General features: G+C 40.1%; 1 protein-coding gene across 1 annotated transcript in view; it reads right to left on the bottom strand.

Annotated features, from left to right (window-relative positions):
• Nucleotides 1-15,565, bottom strand: part of LOC137298271 (sonic hedgehog protein-like) — a 140,300-nt gene extending 124,735 nt beyond the window's left edge. The window contains exon 1 of the mRNA XM_067830452.1: nucleotides 15,520-15,565. The gene's annotated coding sequence lies outside the window, so the exon portion shown is untranslated. The remainder of the gene's footprint in view (nucleotides 1-15,519) is intronic.
• Nucleotides 15,566-16,327: the final 762 nt, after the last annotated feature.

Here is a 16,327-nt window from a genome sequence, read left to right as displayed (position 1 = left end):
TTACAGCACAGGGTAGTAGCTGCAGCGATTCAGGACATTTATCAGTCACAGTCACGAACTCTGATCGGTGCTGACAAACCAAGATTAACAATCAGCGAATTCGAACCTACTGTAAGACAGTGGAATGCGGCACGTTTAAGGGACATATACAACAAAAGAGAACTGGACCATCCACGTACGTCCACTTAATCAAAGAATTTGAATGTATCAGTAGCGAATAGACACGAATCTATCTCTCTCATTCTCACTCTCACTCTCACTCTCACTCTCACTCTCACTCTCACTCTCACTCTCACTCTCCTATATACACGACAGAACTCTGAACGAAGTTGTTGCTTTTAACATGCAATGAAAACTCTAGACACGTAAGGGTAGTCAAATCTTGTATCACGGATTCAGAAGGATAGTGTATGTCTTGATAGAATAAACACGAGTGTCAATACTACAACACGTACCATGTTTAAGGCACACGTGTATAGAGAAACACAGATTCATGAGGACCGTGTATGTCTTGATAGAAGAAACACGAGTATCAACACCCTAACACGTACCATGTTTAAGGCACACGTGTATAGAGAAACACAGATTCATGAGGACCGTGTATGTCTTGATAGAAGAAACACGAGTGTCAACACTCTAACACGTACCATGTTTAAGGCACACGTGTATAGAGAAACACAGATTCATGAGGACCGTGTATGTCTTGATAGAAGAAACACGAGTGTCAACACTCTAACACGTACCATGTTTAAGGCACACGTGTATAGAGAAACACAGATTCATGAGGACCGTGTATGTCTTGATAGAAGAAACACGAGTATCAACACTCTAACACGTACCATGTTTAAGGCACACGTGTATAGAGAAACACAGATTCATGAGGACCGTGTATGTCTTGATAGAAGAAACACGAGTGTCAACACTCTAACACGTACCATGTTTAAGGCACACGTGTATAGAGAAACACAGATTCATGAGGACCGTGTATGTCTTGATAGAAGAAACACGAGTGTCAACACTCTAACACGTACCATGTTTAAGGCACACGTGTATAGAGAAACACAGATTCATGAGGACCGTGTATGTCTTGATAGAAGAAACACGAGTATCAACACTCTAACACGTACCATGTTTAAGGCACACGTGTATAGAGAAACACAGATTCATGAGGACCGTGTATGTCTTGATAGAAGAAACACGAGTGTCAACACTCTAACACGTACCATGTTTACGGCACACGTGTATAGAGAAACACAGATTCACAAGAACCGTGCAAGCGTTGATGGAATAAATACGAGTGTCGATTCTGTAACACGTACCATGTTTACGGACCGAGAAAACACAGACCGTGCAAGAGTTGACAAAATAAACACGAGTGTCAATACTGTAACACGTACCATGTTTACGACCAAAGCCTGCAAATTATATGACAATAAAACACCTACCCTTTGTCGGAAATTCACCCGAACAGTCGGAGCACCCGGTAGTCCCACGTTCAGAGTGGCCATTTAGCTAAGCAATACACGACTTAATTTAACTAAATTATTCTACACCGGTGCATTTGGCAGATCCCAATCTGGGCCTTCAAAGACCATACACTCCGCCCCTTTGAGTGTGAGCGAATCAAGCGGTCCTAGAGATTCCACACACCGATGACTCCATGTGTTATATATGCGTTGCGGAATTCTTGTTGTTGTAGCGGTGTACAGTATTGCATGGTACTATAGTTCTCATCAGCAGTCCAACTAACTGCAAATTTTGGGAGGTCACTTTTGACACAATTAATCCACGTGTACCTTTTAATGTATATACATATACACTGCCTTCAGACTTATGTAGGGTATGATTGTGTTGAGGCTGATTAATTTAAGTTCATAGTTTGTTGAAAGATTATTTATCGCAGGGAGTGTCGAAATAGGACATATGGAGAGACATTCAGCAGCAGCAGCAGTAGTAGTAGTAGTAGTAGTAGTAGTAGTAGTGAGTGAGTTTAGTTTTACGCCGCACTCAGCAATATTCCAGACATATGTTGAAGTAGTCGCAGTAGTAGTAGTAGTAGTAGTAGTAGTAGTAGTAGTAGTAGTAGTAGTAGTAGTAGTAGTAGTAGTAGTAGTAGTAGTAGTAGTAGTAGTAGTAGTAGTAGTAGTAGCTTTGATGTTTAATGTCGTACTCAGTACCATCCCAACAGCTATATGGCGGTGGTCTGTTAATAACTAAGTCTCGACTGAATTATCCAGTGATTGTCGTCACGAGAACCGATCTACACCAGCAGTTATGGAAGAATTGTTACTAGGTACGTAGTAGTGGTAGTTGCTGCTATAGATGTAGAATTACAGTGTACAATAAGCAGTATTTAAGGAAGAAGAGGACAGGCGGTTGTATGGATTAATAGTTGTTGGAAGAGGAGTATAGGCAGTGAGTGAGTGATTTTAGTTTTACGCCGCACTCAGCAATATTCCAGCTGTAAATAATCGAATCTGGACCAGACAATCCAGAGATCAACAACATGAGCATCGATCTGCTCAATTGGGAACCGATGACATGTGTCAACCAAGTCAGCGAGCCTGACCACCCGATCCCATTAGTTGCTTCTTATGACAAGCATCCCACTGTGGTTACTACATTATACAATCATGCTTAGCAGAATCTAACGAAGCACACATAATCATCAATACAGTTAAAATGAAGTTGCACCATCGGGAACTTTTACTTGTCACGCACTGTGTATCCATGAAAACGGGTAAACAATATGAGTGGAAGATGCCATATGTCAAATGACGCCATAGTGATTTATGTCCAACATGCGTCATGTCCAACCGCATATGTGTGATCTGTCGTGACTGGAGGATATGAAACAGGACACAAAGAGCCTTTATATGCCAAAGCCTGTTAGATCCGACCATGTAGAGTTTGTTCGTCTGTTTAATATGGGAACACAGAAGAGTAACCAGTTTTAAGTGCCCGAGTGTTTTCCAGTGATAAGCGACGTAACTGAGTAAGATAGGGGATCTCTAACCTTCAGACAACCACGAGAATAATAAAAGTCAAATCCTACTTATCGCGATGTGCTAGACCACAAACTTGATCTAAACACGATTCTAAGATCATCCAGGGTTCTTCATCTTGGGTTTCCGGTCAGGTCACAAGGGTGGATAATTAGTCGAATAAGCGGGTATCCATTGTCTGGATGGGTTTCATCTACTGAAGCAACACAATAGCACACTGTGATTAAGAAAGAGCCGGATTGTTTCGCGTTGCTCAGATTAAATACAGATAAGAACAGTGCACGTCCCCAAATCTTATAATCTTTTAAATGGCGATGCAGACTGTATATCGGATCTAAATTCCAAACCATTTATTGATTTTAGGCTCTATAAGAAGAAGACAAAATTTGGAAAAAAATGAAAATACCTCTTGGACATTTTATCACCTCGCATGGAATGTACATGTCGAGATGTGGGGAGACAGTGTATGTCGTAAACGTTGGAATTAGTCGCCATGTTGGACGACTCAAACGTCAACGCCCGAGAATAAAATGTCGCGTCTGTCTGTCGAAACAGATTCCATAGATGTAAATAGCAAATCAAGGAGAACAATATGTGAATAAATCACTCCAGAAATCAACATACATCTATAAGTGGGAAAGGGGGGTATAACGTTAGATGAAAAATACCCCCTTTAAAGAGTAAGTAAAGATTTGAAATTCCAATGAACCTGAAGAAAGTAATTTGAATCTAGTTTGATTTGTGTAGATTTGGTAATGGGTTATTTATTGATATACTGTGGTTGTCATTACACCAGATATCAACTAAAAAACCTGTCCTGTAAGAGTCTTGTCTTCCCCGAAGTAATAATACGCTAAACAAAAGTAGTTGAGGGGTCATAAATATTTTGGAGGATATTCTTCGATGTAGACTGAGCAAATAATTTCATGAAGCAATCCCACAAATATTAATGATTCCTGACCATTGGTCAGTTTATATTCACCAAGATTTCCACATTAATTACACCTCACCACGTGGATTATCTCTCCTCTGTTCCATCAATACACCGAGGCAAGTGAATCAGTTTAACAATAATCAGTTAACTGAACATAAAAATGGAAACAGTTAGAAATCGATTGAACATAGTTGGATTTGATCACTGTAAAAAGTATAACTTACAGCCGTTGATATTCGTTGCTGCACATGGAATTACATACACGTTGTTCTCTTCATAAAAAGTTATAAAACTGGGGTTCCGTTTTTGACGTTAAGAACCGCACAGGGCTCCGTTTCACAAGACTATCGTAAGCCTAAAATCTCGTAACATTTCTCGCAGCATTCGTATTTCCTGTTACAGTTACGAGCTCTTAGGCATACGACAGGGGTTATAACTATAGCCTGTGTGTCGTGAATGGCTACTGCAGTCATATTTTGCCGTGACTGGTTGCTGTGTAACGCTATATTCAGCAATATTTCCACATATATGACGGCTTGAAACAACTGAGTGAGAGACAGTTCAGTGATTGACAGAATGAGCATCGACCTACACAACTGCTACACAATGACACGCGAGTGAGGATTTCTGAGCATCTGGTCACGTTGATCACATCCCCTATTGCCCCAGTTCTAACTATGATCATCACAATTCCATTTGTTAATGAGAAAATATAACTAGCTGTTCAACGTTTACACAGAATGTGCGTCGATTGACATGAACGAGTTTCAACAAGTTGAAAGTAAGTTTTGTATGCTTTCCGTTAAACTATACGACAATCTATGACGACAATCACAAATACGCTTTTCCAAATTTTCATACATATACTTTCAATATCACTATGTTATTTTTGATGATGTATTGTTACCCCTAGGGCAAACTAGTTTCGCTTGTTTTCAGAAAATAGCAATACGTTAAAATTACTTCAGTAATAACCAAGTGTTGACCTTGTAAGGCACACTTGCCCTGACCCAATCAAATACAAGCATTGCTTGTTTCCCGTGTCATTTGACCAAATGATATTCGCTTTCCACTTACACGGGCGTGTGCGCGAGGTTTAAGCGTTTCCTCAGTGGGCCCCATATCCGCGAGGGTGGACAACGCATTTTCCTCCCTCCTCGCAAAACAAAGGTCAAGTTTATCTAAATTTGGCCGTGAAATCTTAACACAACACCACCGGTGACGTCAGAATACGAGTTGCAGCGGCCAAGGTCGTATCAACGGTAGATATTAGCAGACAGGACTGTAACGTTACATTGCCACTGTGTAGTTTTACTGTTCACGTACTTACACGGTGTCTTAATATAAACCTTGCTAAAAGCTAACATGTCTTCACATTATATTCACTTTTTTATGACGAACATAGGATTTATTCAGAAACAAATTCTCTGCCAATTTTGGTTTGCTTATTGCCACACATACAGAGGTAGAAATAAATGGCATCCTCAATCGTACATTGAGTTTGGGCTCAAACGATTTACCCTTCTTTATAAGAAACATGACATCAACTTCACTTTTCTATTATGTCTCTTTCTTTATCAAAACTTCCATATATCTTTCTTCTCAGTACTACTACATCCATTTTTCAGTGGTTTCATACCATTTCTTTATCAACAATACTTTTTGTTGCCTTTTCAACAGTTAAATGTCTCGTTGTCTCTTTCGTTTCGTTTTAAGTAACAACATATCTGCTATTGTGTATATCCATCTATTGTATAGTTTAATGCTGCATCAACAGCACCATGTCGCCTTCTGTATCATCAATACCACACATCAACCATAACACTGAAAAGTAACACAACTACACTGCGCGTCACGCGTTTTTATCATTATTCTTTTTCTTTTCCCTTATTCACTTATATTCTTTTGGTTAAACATACAAATACGTACAGGCCAACTGTTACATGCCAAAATTTCAAATTTCAAACATTTCGGTAATGTTCTCGACTGGCTGCATGTTTCATCAAACGCGTTAAGTATACAACTGTATATTGTTCCAAGATACGCCTTATCATAGTTTATCATCTAAAACTGGAGGAGGTATCGCTTGTGAGAGATCAGAGATATCGGTTTGACAGTAGATTTGCACAATGCCCTGACAATGCTATGTCATCGTTGCGCTGCAAATCTAATGCCAACGTTGTATTCAGAGATGCACTTTTTCAGTGAAAACCAATGAAAAATGGTTTCGGCAAACCTTGGATATCTGTTCCTTTATCAACTCCTGCTGATATATTTGATATCAGTAGACACTTGGGTGAGATTCTCTATTTATTATATTTCCATGTGATATGTTGTCAGCATGACTTGTCCTGCTGTTTCAATCACAAGTTTGGAGGTATGTGGCAGTATTCTTTCCCTGTCTGCCATTACATCAACATTTTAAACATGTAAACATTGTACTTCATACGAAGTCATGTAATATGATTATTATTGAACAACGATACGTCACAGATAGAGACCATGCATGTTGTCTAAGACATATATTACGAAACTCGGACTAAATATAGGACAATCATGTATGAAACCGCTAAAGATTAAATGGCTCGTCCACGGAACATTGCACTCACACCTCCCTACCAATACTGCTCCTCCAACCCATTACACTATTTCCAATCAAATAATCTGAAAAAAAACACGACCTAAAATAATCCTGAAAAACGCTGCGGAGTATCTATACAGTTATATGCAAACTCCAAGCTGGTTTTTTCCACATATTGATCCCAATGCATAGTTCAACTGTAATACACTGTTAGACACCGTTACACACCCCTGTCATCGCAACCTTTCTCCAGTTTGTAATGACAATCAAAGATGTGGTGTATCGTTTGGTAATAAATACCTGAGTAAAGAGCATGGCCACACCCACGTTGTATCCCGAGTGGAAGATGGATGGATTATCCTACAACATTCACTCTTTAGAGAGGAACATGGATGGACACCTTGTTGATTTCCTACTGACCATTGCTGACGTCCACTACACTTCAGCGTCTCATCCTGCCTGAAAATGGTGAGAACGAGTACTACCTAATGTATTTACAAGAACGTCATTTGGAATGAAGAGTGTTGTGATTTATGGCACAGCCATGCTGATATTCTTTGTCATTGTTGAAAGATCTTCACATGTCCGTTGTGTGGTGTTGTCAAACATTATTACCAATTGTTGCTCTTCGCCATTCATTCTCACAAACATGGCTTGAAAGAAGTTCCTGAACACAATATTTTGTTGTCAAAACTTGTCGAATTTAGAAGTTTGGACAAAAAGCTATTCGGATTTTTGCTACAGAAAGCAGTTCATTTCGATATTTAATTGAGGTGGACTAAGGACATGCTTTGTCCCGAGGACAAAGTCCTAAAGTCAGGTGGAGAGACCTGATGAATGTGAGCGTCCACCATGATTGTAGTCGACGGGGACTTTCATCGTCCAGTTGAACAGAGAGGTGGGGGAACAACGCGAGAGGCTATTGGTCTTGACAAGTTTCATTGGGACGATCTCCCGATTTGTAAACGCTGAAGATAACCGTGTCGCTTCTTTTGTAATTGGTCGTCTTGCAACAGTGGAGTTGGTATGCGAGGATGGCGGATGTCTGCGGAAACGTTAAAGAAGACGTGAGGAATGGAGCACCCAGTGTGCTGGAGGCTAGATGGCATCCTTCATATTTCACACAGATACTGATCTTCTAATCATGTAGGGCTTAGTGACATACACATGATGTAGTGTGCTGATCGTGTGATGTTAACACTTGATAACACGATTGGACAGCTGACCACATAATGTAGACAGTTAGCACATGGTGGCGACACTTGTCACATAGCGCACGTAACTGTACATAGCTGGTCACACAGTGTAGACAGTTGTCAAATGGTGTAGATAGTCAGTCACAGGGTGTAGATGGCTGGTCACACGGTGTAGACAGCTGGTCACATGGTGTCGATAGCTGGTGACATAGTGTAGGCAACTTGTCACATGTTTCAGATAGCTAGTCACATGGTGTAGATATCTGATCACATGGTGTAAACATCTTGTCACACGGTGTAGATAGTTGGTCACATGGCGTAGATAGCTGGTCACATGGTGTAGACAGCTGGTCACATGGTGTAGACAGCTGGTCACATGGCGTACACCGTTGTCAAATGGTGTAGATAGCTGGTCATATGGTTTAGACAGCTAGTCACATGGTGTATATAGATAGTCAAATGGTGTAGATATCTGATCACATGGTGTAGACAGCTGGTCACATGTTTTAGATAGCTAGTCACGTGGTGTAGATATCTGATCACATGGTGTAAACAACTTGTCACGTGGCTTAGATAGCTTGTCACATGGTGTAGACAGTTGTCACATGCTGTAAACAGTTGCCACACTGTCTAGATAGCTGATCAAAGGGTGTAGATAGCTGGTCATGTGGTATAGACAGCCGGTCACATGGTGTAGATAGCTGGTCACATAGTGTAGATAGTTGAACCACATGCTGTACACAGTGTCGATAGCAGTCATAGGGTGCAGACAGCTGGTCACAGGGTGTAGAGAGCTGGACACATGACGTAGACAGTTGCCACATGGTGTAGATAGTTAATCACGTGGTGCAGACAGCTGGTCACAAGGTTTAGATAAGCTGGTCACAGGGTGTAGATAAGCTGGTCACAGGGTGTAGATAGCTGGTCACATGGTGTAGATAGTTAATCACGTGGTGCAGACAGCTGATCACCTGGTGTAGATAGCTGGTCACAGGGTGTAGAGAGCTGGACACATGACGTAGACAGTTGCCACATGGTGTAGATAGTTAATCACGTGGTGCAGACAGCTGGTCACAAGGTTTAGATAAGCTGGTCACAGGGTGTAGATAAGCTGGTCACAGGGTGTAGATAGCTGGTCACATGGTGTAGATAGCTGGTCACAGGGTGTAGAGAGCTGGACGCATGACGTAGACAGTCGCCACATGGTGTAGATAGTTAATCACGTGGTGTAGACAGCTGATCGCATGGTCTAGGTAACTGTTCACATTGTTTAGACAGTGGGTCAAATGGAGTAGATAGCTGGTCACATGGTTTAAATAGCTGGTCACATTGTGTAGATAGCTGGGCGTAGATAGCTGTCAAACGAGGTAGTCAGCTGTTTACATATTCAAGACAGCTGATCGCTGATAAAGAACAACTAATCACATATCGTCAACAGCTGAGCCCCCAATGCAAAGCAAGTTGATCACAGAATGGTGCCAGTTGATCACAGATTAGATACAGTGGATCATTGATTAATCATAAGGATTGGTGGAATTGGGGTTTTTTCAGCTATTACTGATACACTGTAACTTTTCAAAATTCTGTATATCATATGCAAGTGTTTATGTAAAGTACTCATAATTGTTAATCCATAAGCACATAGCTTTGCAGATACTGCTGTTATATAGTAATGTCTCTACCATGCTACGTGAATCAGTGTACATGTATTCATATTAAGGATGGAAACACTGACCCACCACTATTAACATATGTCTGCTTGGTGATTATATATCCACCAACTTATCATATATATGAGCAAATTGTATGTATTATGAGCCCAAGGCGTCTCTATTGAAAAAATCTGTCTGTCTGTCTGTCTGTCTGTCTTTGATTAAAGTCAGTTGATCATATATTACAGACAGCTTAGCACATAACACAAAAGCAAGCTTAGCACATATTGTAGACATTTGCTTACAAATCAGAGATAGTTGATGACATGATTTAAACCCCGGTAACATGATGTAGACAGCTGGTCATACACTGACAACAGCTGGTCACATATCCTGGTAACACAGTATAGACGTCTGGACACACTGTCAGCAGCTTGTCGCATACTACGAATTGTGGCTTACACTTGTGAACACATTGTCAACAGCGCTTAACATAACCTGTACAGTTGGTAACATGGTATGGACGTATAGACACGTTGTCAACATCTGGTCACATATTGTCATTTTTGAGTTACATAACCTGGACTGTTGGTCACATGGTGTAAATAGCTACTCTGTTGGAATAACCTGAAGATCCTATAGTACCTATAGTGCATATATACTTTCTTCATAGTGTACACATGTAACAGTTTGACCCAATCTGTGCAGATACCAACCACTGTTATAGCGTCAGTGATTGTGACCTGGCATATTGAGCATGGATGTAGGATCCAAACAACGATCCGAGTCCGAGAAAAGGTGAGGTCTCATCTATAGAAAATTGGTGCTCCGAAACCATAAGGTTTCCACTTTAAGGGTACAGTGCATCACAGGCTATTCACGTGTTAACTCAAGATATAAAACAAAACTCAGATATTGTCTCTGTATTATAAGGATATTATCAAACTGTTAGCTATAAATACATCCTGCACCTTGATTAGCTGAGTAGGGAGGTTTCGGAACGACAATGGATGCCAAAGCCTATTCATCAATAAATTGTCCAAAGGTATAATTTTAAACTATACAAGATTCCTGTTTTCTAATTTCAAATGTGGCAGACGTACCTTCAGAATAGTAATCATCACTTGTGTTCGTAAAAAGATCGTTGCCTTCCCTAACACTCTACCCGAGATGATAATGGCGGAACAGACCACATTTCATGGTAAGTGTTATCCTAGATCCTCAGATCTGTAACCACAATCAAAGTTCAGTCTTTATGTATATAGCGTTCTTCCAGAACATGTACAATTTCAAAAGCTATTCGTGTATTGCTTGTAACATATTTTATACAGTAGCTACCCCCTGCACAAGTGTTGATAAACGTGTTGCTATAGCCTGGGGCCTGCAATGATCATGTGTCCGTCAGCTCGGCATGTCCATATGACTAAACAGTTCTCTAGCTACAATGGGATAGGTCCCTCCAAAGGCCCTGTCTTAATAAGGAAGATCATATTCGGGGATCGCTAATCTAGCCCTTATAGACTGAGTGACACCAACACTAGGGAAGGCCGGTCCACCAATTGGGGATGGCCATAGGGGGATTCTTCAAAGGTATCATTTTGTTGGGAACTATATGAAGTGCTCACCAAGAGGTGAACGTCAGCACTACGATGAGGGGATACATATAACATATCTTAACAATAATGACAAGAGGAATTACTTTGTATTGGTGAAGTAAAGGTATTATTTATCTTAGAACGAGTCAAAGTTTCAAGATGGTATTAGTTGTTCGTATTAGTTGTTCGTGTATGTGTGAATATTTAACAAATATTTTGAGCAGGTGCCGATGTCATCCTGTTTCGAGGAGTTGGTGTGCGTTTCTACGCAATATCACAGTCCTTCATAACAGAAAGAGGCTTTGCTTTCTTAAATTCAATACATTTTCTCATTGTGAAGAAGTTAAATAGTTGGTGTACGTTTTACCTCCTCTTTACAAATCATTCATGGGAGAGGAGGTTTTGTGTTCGAGGTAACATTAAGTCGTACAAAGAAGTTAGATGGTAGGTGATATTTTAGCTACATCACAATTCATCACTGGGTCTCAAGGCAATCAGTCTGTTTCAGCCAGTGATAAGCAAACTGTAAACTTCTCTATTCATGAGAGATGCGAAGTTGTCAGTGTTTACGAACATTCGTTTGAATATACACGCTTGTAATATGCGTAAAAACTCTTAGCCATGACCGGCCCTATTTTGCTCCCTAAACTACAGTCACGCAGGGACACAATTTGACGAACACACTTTGACAGGCAATTACTCGCTTTGGTGCCCTGGGAACACCGGGGGCCGTATAGAAAGTGTGGATGTTCAAGATTGACTGTAGGAACATACATTTCCTATTTTAATAATAATAAATTTAAGTCCAGCTTATACGAATCTGAATACTGGCCATGCTTTGTTTCAACTAACGTCAAATCGCATACTTCATTATTACGTGAACTGTATTTATCATAAAGTTTTATCACTAATATCATATAGCGCTTTAGATATTATTTTATGTAAATAGAGACAATATATTTTTTCTAAAAAATGTTCAATAATATATAAAACTAAAAGGACGAAGGCCATTTGTGAATCCCTTGTTACAATCCCGCTGAAACGTTGCTAAGGGTCATCCGTACTCACTCACTCGATTACTGCACTAACACTTTCAGCTTTATGATTTACATTGAGTTTTCTACCACACAAACACTTGAGATACTACTGTTCGGGTTCACTTGTATCTATAGCGCTACACAAGGTCTTACACAGTGCAGGGAACATACAGATCGTTTCATCAGTTAACTTAAGGAGACGACAACGTATCACAAAGGAGGGCATTTTATCCAGTACTTCACACTGAGTTTAAACTTTGGTAACTGGGCGTATTCGCTTAAAAATAAAGGCACGTAAGGAATGTTTCTCGGCCTTATTGGGGATTTGTTGGCTAAGATGTGCTATTTTGTACTAGCTTAGTTTTACCAGGGGTTTTAGTAGTTCAGATTGAATAGTTCCCACTCCATCTGTTTTACAGCGAGACGCATTAACCTCCACCCACAACTCAACGCTTAAGTATACAATACCTAAAAAGAAGTTTTAATATCTCGGAAACAGGTCGTTGATTGTGTACATAATGCCTCATTAATTGAACGACAAATAGGTTTCCTGTTTAAATCTGATATCCTCTCACAATACATCTGTTTACACGCTAGATTATTGCATCACGTAAGGTCAATCAATCGCTTCCTTGTTCTATGTGTAGATGGTCTATCAACCTCTCGTCACGGCACATCGCAGCAACAACAAACGGTGACACCGTGTCTGGGTATCTATCCCGAACAGACACCCAACATGCTATCGACAAAAATCTAGAAGCTACGTCTGGTTTGGTTTATGATAAGCCTCTCCGAACTAGACGATATCTTCTTTAGAGACGATCCTGGAATGCTGTAGCTACCGCTCATTGATATAATGTTGGACTGAAGACTGCATGAAGAAATGATCACCCTGTTGACATGGATAAGCTATTTGGGCAAAACCACCATTATTACAATGGTTCACAGTTTGACCAAAGCCACCACTGTTAGAATGCTTCACAGTTTGAGCAAAGTCACCATTGTTAGAATGGCTCACAGTTTGAGCAAAGCCACCATTGTTAGAATGGTTCACAGTTTGAGCAAAGCCACCATTGTTAGAATGGTTCACAGTTTGAGCAAAGCCATCATTGTTAGATTGGTTCTCTGTTTGGGGAACATATCAATATAAAAGTATTTATAGAAGCATGCATATTTCATCATACATTTTCAGAAACCCCGGTAAAATATTCAGCAAATTAATAGAATCAACTCTCGAGAAACCCTAGCATGTAGTGGTATTAGAGACACTGCAATATATAAGGATTTGCATTTATAAAATCATAAAGCTTTTATTCTGACTTCAAGATTTGTGACTTGTTTTGACTTAAGGAAACGGGTACATATTACACAGGATTACATTTAGTCCAGTACTTTGGGCTTAAAGAAAGGTTGGCAGGGCATCTTCGCTTTAAATATTGGCTCACAAAGACTGTTTGCCAGGGTTGAGGAGGACTTTGTTGCCAAAGATCCGCCATGTTTGCATGAAAATTTCAGTAAACCTGGAACATGACAGCAGTTCAATACAGGAAGATAATCATGAATTTAATAAGGAAGAAACTATTTCCGTTTCACCTGGAGTTTTTGCAATTCAAACCTAACGGTTAGGACTCCGTCTGGTTCCCACAGCGATCAGCCACCTGTTGCTATGTCCGAGAGGGTTCCCATGGATGCCAGCAGAGGTTCATGCAAGGTTCAGTTTCAGGCAAATCCATGGCAGTGTTGAAGGGTGAGTCAAGTTGCAGGTTATAGCTCCTGTTGCAATCTGATTACGTGGGGACACACAATAGCCTTGAAGACGACAATGACTCTGGAGCAGCAGTGCACAAGACTTTGACGGTTAATTACAGATGTAAAGTTCTCTTGCATCAACTTGGCCAATTTGAAAGCCAATCGTTTCCGCATCAGCTGGGGTGAATGCTGAAGGTTTTCGCAAGCTAATAACCCCTTATATGATTGCTCCCGCGATCTACTCAATGTCTGAAAACTTCAAAGCCTTGGCTTAATAGATGAATTTGGGGTCTTAGGTCCAAGAGCTACGGAAGCGTCCTTTCAAAGTGAAACAAAAAGAGTTTGACTCCGACTTGACAAATACGCAACGTAAGAGCTTTAATCCTTAGTTATTTTCAATCATTTGACATTGGAGACGATTTTGAAAATGTTATCACCTTAAACAGAATGTCGTGGGCAATATGAGCAATAATTAGGGTTAATTATGTAAGTACCGATATTTTCAGTATACGGTCTGGTGCGCAGTAAATATTATCATTGTGTCTGCTTAAACTATTTCTGTAATTTGTAAGGATTACACCTTATCAGCAATCGACAGCACGTCAGAAGTCGTGGGATGCAGGAGGGACAATTTATTCAAGCATTATTTACACTCTTGTTTCTGTAAGGGCTTCTATACCTACAAGCTATGATCCATTCAGTTTTGACAGCAAAAGATTTCTATACAGATGAACTAAAAGTGTCAGATTTGTTAATCTTCATGACAACTGACTGCGAGAACACACCACTACTTTAAGCCGACGTTTAATTCTTAACGACTTTATGACTAAACAAAAGTTCGGTTTTACACGATTCGTCCGGTTTGGGTTTAGCGGTTACGCCTCCACGCAAACATTAATGCGAAACGTACAGGCGATTACCCAAAACATTTAGAAATGACAATCATTGTTTTTTCTGCTACTTCCATGCCGTACGTTATCCTAACGCGATTGCTATGGCAACTGTCGAGACATGCATTACTGCCTGTAAAGTATGGAAACATTATTGACAGTTTCCGTCATTATCATGCTCTAATGATTCCATGTTCTTAAATTACTACAATCAAATGTATTTTAACTATTTTATTGTTTCAAAACAAAGGCAGCAAACATAATCAGTAATACAAGTGACCACATCTTCATTGACCAAAATACGTCCCCAAATTTCAGCATACTCAACACAATATAGCCCGTTTGGCGCAAAAGTGGACCGATTGCAATATAGCTCGAAAATTAATAGACATAAAATACTCAATGAAATGCTGATCATTATGGAAAAAACATCATACCAACTCTGTGAGGTTTTTGAAGAATTTGTGTCCTAAAAATGACAAAGTTGTTTAACAGTATTTCATCAAAATATTGACACAGTTGACTGTTTATTACGAGGTGGGGCAGCATGGTAAGGGACAGCCAGGTGTGCGAGAAAGAATGGCGACGCCACAACACGTGTTAATGAATAAATAACTTGCTCGGCACATGTGCACGTGCTTCTCGAACACCTGGCTGATAGTAATGATAGTTTCGTAACCAACATTTTTATTTTTAAGACAAAAATTCTGCAAAAACCTCCTAGAGTTGGTATGATGTTTTAATTATAACCAGCGTTTCATTGAGTATTTTATGTTCACTAGTCTTGGAGTTCGGTTGCAGTTCATCGGTCCGCTTTTGAGGAAAACGGACTATAGCAGACTTGAAATGTATCGAAAAGCGATGGAGGAAAGTGTATTACCTGCTGTAGTTGCCTAACTCCGCCGTTCCTGACACCACAGCCTGTCTAGACTGGACAGACTGATGCCGACGACGTTTACACCACCTATCAACGCTACTTGATACGATCTCATGCACGAAAGTTTTACTGCTGACTGAGGACAATGTCACCTTTACTTTTAAAGAAAAAATCATTGAAAATATTCAAAGAAATCACTACCATCGGACAAAGGTGCTTGCTAACAAAAAGCAACGTTTTGTGTATATTTCCCGGAATAAACATGGTGTGCCCATGTCCTTATGATAAACGTAACCTTAAACCCTCCCTTCTTCCTTTTCACCACATTAAAGATATCATAGAACCAGAAACCAGACTCTCTGTCCTCAGTTTCCAAAGTTCTGAATTCAGATAAATTGAGCTGCATTCATATATTTATAATAAAGTCTCCGGGATACCGGTATCTCTTAAAGTATTTGCAGTATAAATCAGCTTACACGCTCACAGCGTCAAAGTAACTATAAAGATAGCGATCAAGCGACTATTAAAACACCTTCCACGCACCTAAAACATGGCGTGAATTGCGATAACACCCCTATGTTAATCGTGGCTTTGTGCACTCGCTATAGTTGAGAATACAAGTAATTGGGCACGGTGGTGTTCAGCTTCAAGTGACATAGGTGCAACCGAGGCGGCAAGTGTTACACCATTGATGTATAGCTTTCACCGTACGATCCTATCTCTGTTTTATATGACAAGAATAATTCTCCGTATGTTAAACTGCTATTTCTGGTCGATTGTCCATATTCTTTATCAGTGAATTAATCACAGC

Source organism: Haliotis asinina, chromosome 10 (genome assembly GCF_037392515.1).
Source record: "Haliotis asinina isolate JCU_RB_2024 chromosome 10, JCU_Hal_asi_v2, whole genome shotgun sequence".
Classification (NCBI taxonomy): Eukaryota; Metazoa; Mollusca; class Gastropoda; order Lepetellida; family Haliotidae; genus Haliotis; species Haliotis asinina.
Note: the sequence above shows the minus strand (reverse complement) of the source record. Positions and strands in the feature narration are given on the sequence as shown.